The 7,256-nt window shown below is 36.7% G+C and overlaps 1 long non-coding RNA gene across 2 annotated transcripts; it reads right to left on the bottom strand.

The window, feature by feature from the left end:
• Nucleotides 1–231: 231 nt before the first annotated feature.
• Nucleotides 232–2,166, bottom strand: LOC113352990. Of its 2 annotated transcripts, none has more exons than XR_003361019.1 (2): nt 1,856–2,166; nt 232–1,043 (listed from the first exon to the last, which is right to left on the bottom strand). It is a non-coding gene; the product is annotated as an uncharacterized LOC113352990 (long non-coding RNA). The 2 variants fall into 2 exon arrangements; XR_003361020.1 differs by having other exon boundaries at nt 232–919.
• Between the last annotated feature and the right edge of the window lie 5,090 nt (nt 2,167–7,256).

Below are 7,256 nucleotides of genomic sequence, written 5' to 3'. Positions count from 1 at the left end.
AAGAGTACCTTTGAGAGGGAGTGGTTGGTCTATGTGGAGTTGTGAAGCAGACGGTTATGCAGTTGTTTTTTTTTAAAGGGGATATTTTTATGGTAATGAAATCTCTAGAGAGCAACGTTAGAGGACCCCAACAAAGTAAACCCGTTGCCGTAATGGCGACCCATAAACCGACAAGCTTCTAATAGATACTTGCTGGAAATCCTACTAATTGGAAATCCTCAGAACAAATTATAAGGGACAACTAGTATTCATATTGCAAACAACTAAAGCAACCAAACTGATACATATGGAACCGACTCTGAAAACAGATTCCACAAAACCAGTGGAGACAACATTTACGATTTACAAACACGAAACACGCCAACAAAAAACTACGAACCGCAAGCCAACACAACCAGAGAATCAGAGATCTATTGATCCAAATCAACGACCCGATCCACATCCATCCCAAGAAGAAACTGGAACCCTAGCGCAGTAGTAGCACCGCTATGACCTCGGAACCATCTCTTGAAGCCAGAGACAACAACCAGAAACTCTTCAGTCGGGAAACCACCAATCAAAGCACAGAGTTGAGAAATTGAGAAGAACCCCCAATTCAACAACGAAAACACCACTATAACTGCAACACCAGCCATCAGCAAAAAGACAGCACCCCGTCATATCTCTGATCAAAGAGAACAAAGACAAACCACCATTAATTTTTGGAACCCTAAGAGCTATTGAGAAACACCCAGAAGCTTAACAAACAAAGGGAAAACATCTACAATACAAAGCAGCATGGGTTTTTGAGCTTGAACGGACGGATAACATTTTGGGAGACAAACAGGTGATCCGACTATCCCAATCTCATCTCAGCAAAAGACATCTAGCGGTGGTGGTGTTTGTAACCTCATTCCTTTATGATAACCCTCTTAATAAACTGAAAAGATAAATGTGCCATTAAGAAAATAAATGTTACAACCATGTTTGAACCATAGGAAATTTTAAAAAATAAATCTTTGACCCATATTTTTGAAAAAACAAATTAGCCATCCTTTAACAACCTGCAAAACACAAATAATTATTCTTTATACTCATTCTGTAAAGGAAAGGATAAAAAAAACACAAATAGTGATTGTTCTTTAATCCAAAAAATGACTCACCAAAAATTTAATCTTACGTCATAGGTTTAATTTTAATTTTAGCAATCGATTAGTTAAAGTTATTTCGGTTAGTTAAATGTTCATGACAAAAAAAAAATTAATTAGAGCTACGATATAAAACCCAAAGCACAAAGAACTTTGGAATCATTTTCTAGCATCCATAATAAATTTATTTTCGAATGATATATTTAACTAATCAAAAGATAAACCATGTTTCCATCCATATTAATTATAGCATTCTTGGGAACATTTGAGCATTCTTAATCATGACCAAGTCTATCTTTGCATCAGATTTTAATGCCATAAATAATTTGATCAAATCTGCAGCACAAACAAAAACAAGTTGAACTCAAAGAAAAAAAAAATGATCATGCAATTGAAAAACAGAACAACACAAACAAAAAGAAGCTAAACTCCAAAAAAAAAAAGAGAATAAAAATCAATATGATGTATATCAATTGGTTCCAAGATGGATAACATAGCTGACTATAGAAATCCTATCTAACTCAGAGTATGATGAACGACCCAGATGAAACTATCAAAAAAAAATTGATCATGCAATTGAAAAATAGAAAAACACAAACAAAAAATGCTAAACTCCAAAAAAAGAAAGAATAAATACCAATCTGATGTATTTCAATTGATTCTAAGAAAAAGAAGAATGGAACTTATGAGCTTCCATGCCATTTACACACTTACAAGAGAAAACTTACAAATTAATGAAATGGGTATTCAAAACTTCCATGCATTTTTTTTTCCGGTACATGAGTTAGCTTCAAAATATTCTCTTTAATGTCTCTGATGGATTGCAGTGGAATTCAAAACCAATCTAATTCAATGATGTAATATGTTTAACGTCCTCCACTTTTTACCGCACTCTTGGATTTTTCTCCATAGATGCATACGACTGAAATGGCAAAGCTTAAAAAAACAATTGAATCGAATTTAGATTGGAAAAGAACATAAAACATGTTAATAAGTTTTACTCCGTTCATTCGTTTTCGGGGCGTATGATTTTTTTTCTTTTTTGGTGATCCACGACACAAACAAAAATGAAAGAATCTCAAAAAAAAACTTTACAAAATTTTGGCCATCATAATTGGGGCTAAAATTTCTTCCGTCATAATTTGGCTAAAATTTTGGCCATGCACCAAGTATGTAAGGTATATAGCTCACCTTTTCCCTTTTTTAATTTGACCACAAACAAATCTTCTCTTTTAATTCTAATTATTTCTATTGATTTGGATCCTCTATTTACTCCCCCATTATCCTCACACGATTAAGAGATTGCTTATCGATAAATAAGTTAAAACCGTCCATGCTCTAACGTCTGCATGCAACGAAACGGCTGATCCTTTATGACTAGCACATAGTAACACATTCCAAAAGAAAAAACGTCAAAAACATTCAATATGTCATTAATTACAATTATCAATCAATGGTGTATAAATAGCGAGTGTATTTTTTCAACCACACACATTCACTCATTCCCAACTTATTTTTTGATGAAATTTTTTGTTTAAGAGTATCAACATGTCAAGCATGATTAGCTGCATCCCTACAAAAACCGTTGCCCAAAACGTGTTTGCTTCCTTTTCAAGAATGCATGATCATTGCGATGAAAACAAACCTGCAGTACTCAGGTTTCGTGTTGCAAGAAAATGGGAAGATATTGATTTCATGGCGACCAACAAAGTCACTATTCTGGATTTACTAATGATTGAAGAAAATGTGAGTATATAGTTAATTCGATGCAAATCAAACTATTGTTTTTTTGAAAGAATAAAATATTAGTCATGCCTTCTAATCAATTTTACATCCTTACACAGGGAGATACCATGCACGACATCGTCCCAAAGAAATTGATATGGAAGTTGAACACATGATGATAATCCAAGCGATCAAGGAAGAACTTCTTGGAGGATGTAATTACATTTACTGCTCATCAGATGAGGAATCAACATAATAGTATGGTCAAAGACCGCAAATCTCTGGGGATCGTTAAAAAAATTTTTATCTAATGCCAAAATAATAAAATTTACGTGATTTTTTATCAAAGAACATCATTTTAGTCAGTTGAAGGTGTAATCGAATTTATAATTATTTGGATGAAAATTATCTAAAGTGTTCATAACGATAAGTCATGAGTCGAATTAAGTATTATGATGTTATTATAATAATTGTGATAGTAAATTATACCTTCTCATGTCGTGCGGTTAGGCACGGGTTATTTCTAGTATATGAACAATATACACAAGAAGTGATCTTACTCGATTTAATCCCTAATGGCCCAAATCGAGCAAGAATCGGACTAGATCTAGAAAAGAAAGAGGCGGTTTTTTAGTTCTTTTCCTTTTTTTCGCAAGAGAGAGAAAGATAGAGAAAGAAAAGTTTGGTAAAAAAAAAACCTTATTATGCACTTGTTTAGTTGGACTGTTTGTTAAGCATCTCCAAGAGAGGATGGATCTATTTATTTTTGGTGACACATAGGATTTTAGACCCCCATTTGGCATAAATCCATCTCCAACAGTAGGGTCCTATAAGTTAGGAGGTACTAAGTACTAAATATGAAGGTGTTTAAAAAAGTGTTATTTACACCTCCGGTTGTACCTCCACGTCATGTTTTTAACCAATTTTCTTTTAATTCTAAGGGTTAAAATTCTCACTATTGGAGATGATTTTTTAGATATGAGGTCCTATATTTACTCTATGTGTAGACCCCGTAAATAAAAGGACTAAATAAAAAATTCACGTAGGATTTTTTACACCTTCTGTTGGAGATGCTCCAATAGAGGGTCAAGTTTTTGGTTTTTCATGACACGTAGGATTTTAGACCCTCAATTAACATCAATCCATCACCAATGGTTGGATCTAAAAATCAGGAGGGATGGGAAAATAAATATGAAGGTGTTAAAGAACGTCTTATTTACACCTTTACTTGCACCTCCACGTCATATTTTCGATTATTTTATTTTTTTAGAAATTAGTTAAAGTAAAGATAAACGATTAAGATTTTATCCCATAAAATATTCTAAAGATTAAACCTCTCATTATTGGAGGTAGCTTTTTAACCATGAGGTCCTATATTTACTGTATGTGTATAATTTCGAGTCCTGTTATTAGGCGGGAAAGAATGGATATGAGGAGGGAATAATTTTGGCCAAATTCTAGTCAACGTGCGATCAAAATCAGATACAACGAAAAGAAGTAAATATTCTCAAAATACCCAAATTACCCACGATAACCTTAATCTTTTCTCTCGAAGGCCGCATCGTTATCTTTATGCCCAAAAAAGAAAACCCTAAACTTTAATGTAAACCATCAGAACACAAAATCTTGTTGGGTGTTCTTTACTCTAATTGCCCACATCTATTGACGTCGTTCCCGATCGGTAAGAATCTTCCTAGTTTTTACTTTTCTTTGTATAGTCGATGATCTTATATGTTTCTGCAATCTATCCTACGTACTGGTGTTGAGGTTTTGCTAGCATAGCTTAGTTACATGCTATTGGCATGACGGGATGTTGATCACAGAGAAGTTGATTATCTTTTTGAGCCATTGTCTATTTCTCTTATAAAAACTAAGTTATGCACAATTGATACTTTAATTGTTCTTCATTGATCACTCTTGATTGGGTATAAGTTCATTTTTTGTCCGGTGTGTCCGTATAATTAGTTTATATTCGATAGTAAAATTCTAAATTCGACTCTTATGCTGAATGTCTTTGCACTTCTTATACAGAAATCTTGAATATAGGGAGGATGATCAACCGGTAATTAACACTGGAGTTCCTGAACTTAACTGTGCATTTCCAAACCGAAGAGGTATGAATTCATGAACTTTAACTAGGCTGAGTGTAGTTGAAATTTAACTACTCTAAATTTGTTATTTTTATTTGCATTGTATGTACACCTTTCATCATCCACCACGTGTACAGAAAGAGACACGTGGAAGGCATGCAAAACAAGATATCAAAACATGATAACAAGCATCTCATCAGAAGATGCCACCGGTCAGGAGATCTGGCGGTCAGGGACAGAGGATCACAGAGGTATGATGGCTTAGAGGAGCACCAGATAATACCCCTTGGGTGTTATCACACCCAATCCCGAGGAAGATCCCAGATCAACGGCTGAGAGGAAGTTTGACTGACACAGATGTGACCAGACAAAGAGACACTTGTCTGACACGAGCAGACATCCATCTACCCGCATTAAATACCAAAGAGATATACACGTGTCAATCAGCTCGTGGAAGAGGCGAAAATAACCCTTCATATTCAAGCTCAGTCCGCAGCATATGCCGAAGACCTCTGCGTAATGGGCATAAATCACAAGAAGATAAGATTACAACGACGCCTCAGAAGTAGGACCCACGTTCCAACCCTATAAATACCCCTCTCCACTAAGAGAGAAGGGGTCGACTAATCTAGAGAAAATATAGGAGAATATAGGAGAGAGAAATAGGAAGAGTAAGTAATCCCCCTACTTCCGCAGACCTATGTATCTCTAAAGTCATCCGACTATCTTTGTAATCATTCAATACATAGTGAAACACCAGCCCCGTGGATGTAGGACTTAGTGACGAACCACGTAAATCTTTTTCTTATTTACATTTCAGCACTTTACATTCAGCGTTGAACTTCATGTGCTTTTCATTTATACTTAATTCTCTGTTTATTCCTTTATACGAACATTATTTATGATAATATTCGACTAGACAATGACAAGCTCGAAGGCTTTGAGTCGATGAATCGATATAATCATCCCCTTTACACATACGACGTACAATTTTAGAATTAGAATGTATGCGAGTATTGTTTGTGAGCACGTGGATGGCTTCGTGATTCATGTGTTCACAATCTGGCGCTAGAAACAGGGACTTTGTCCTGGTAAAAGATTTATCTCATCCTGTGATTTCACCTTAAACGCGCATTATGATTGTGCCCTATTCTGGGTTCAGCGTGCTTTCAAAACCTTTTTTATTCTGGGTTCATGGTCTTCATTTTCACAAACACCATTTCAAAGCAGACAAATCCACGGCTATCTATCACAGATTTGCACGTGAGGCGTTTTTCTTTTAAAACTAAGACTTAATAATCCAGATTCATGAGTTCTCGCTACGGATCTGCCTTTTCAAGAGTTTTCCTTTTCAAAAGTAGTCTGAAAACAAGGTCCATGATTGTTTATTAGAGGATTTGTATTGCGAAACTAGACCGGTGGAGTCTTTATGTTTCTCTTTTGTTAAGGCCCTTGGGCAGCTCATTTCCTTTTATTCCACAAATTTTGTGGATACGAATGGCACTAACCCGATCCTCGTGGATATCTTTGGTTCTCTTTATTTATTCCTCTATGCAGAAAATGACTAAAAATGGAAAAGATACTAGAGGCAGGAAAAACCAAAGCCTCATCAAAGGAGACACCGAGGATTACCCCGGTCATGACCCGAAGCAAGCAGAAAGGAGACAAAGCTAAAACAGCTACCCAGAGGCAGGATGCTGCGGAAATCACCTCACCTATGAACACTAACTCCATTGCAGCCGCGGCTCTCAAAGCAGCAACCACAAAGAACAACGCAACTGTTGCGACCCTCCAGGCTACAGAAGCTAACAAGACTTTGGTTTCAAACCAAATCCATCAACAAAGAGAAGGGGTGGCAGAATCTATGACACATCAGCCCGCACATCCACCAGTCTTCGGAATGCCGTCAACCAACGGTCAGAATCAAAACATACCAGTGGTTTTAGTACCGCGGTTGGAAGCTCAACCGGGGGGACCAAACTTGGAGATACCAACAATTGAAGCTGATCCTCTACCACCCTTAATACACACGATAGACGAAGGGGGAACTATGGCCGTAGGGGTACAAGCCGGAACTCCCAATCAGGGATCAAACCAGTCTCACCGAATGATGGTAGATCTCGAAGAATTGAAAAAGAGCCAGCAGGTCTACGCAGATGCCGTAGCTCTTCTGGCCAGGGAGAACCAAGACTTGAAAGATAGGATTGCCCAAAGCACGAAGACTAGCCAACAACTGGACGAAGAAAATTCTAAGGCACCAGAGCCTAATCGAGACCGAAGAATCATCCTAGCAAACGCCGCTAGGGGAAGCAGT

This window comes from Papaver somniferum, chromosome 2, assembly GCF_003573695.1.
Source record: "Papaver somniferum cultivar HN1 chromosome 2, ASM357369v1, whole genome shotgun sequence".
In the NCBI taxonomy this organism is placed as follows: Eukaryota; Viridiplantae; Streptophyta; class Magnoliopsida; order Ranunculales; family Papaveraceae; genus Papaver; species Papaver somniferum.
The sequence above is the reverse complement of the archived record's forward strand: the minus strand, read 5'-3'. Positions and strand labels throughout refer to the sequence as shown.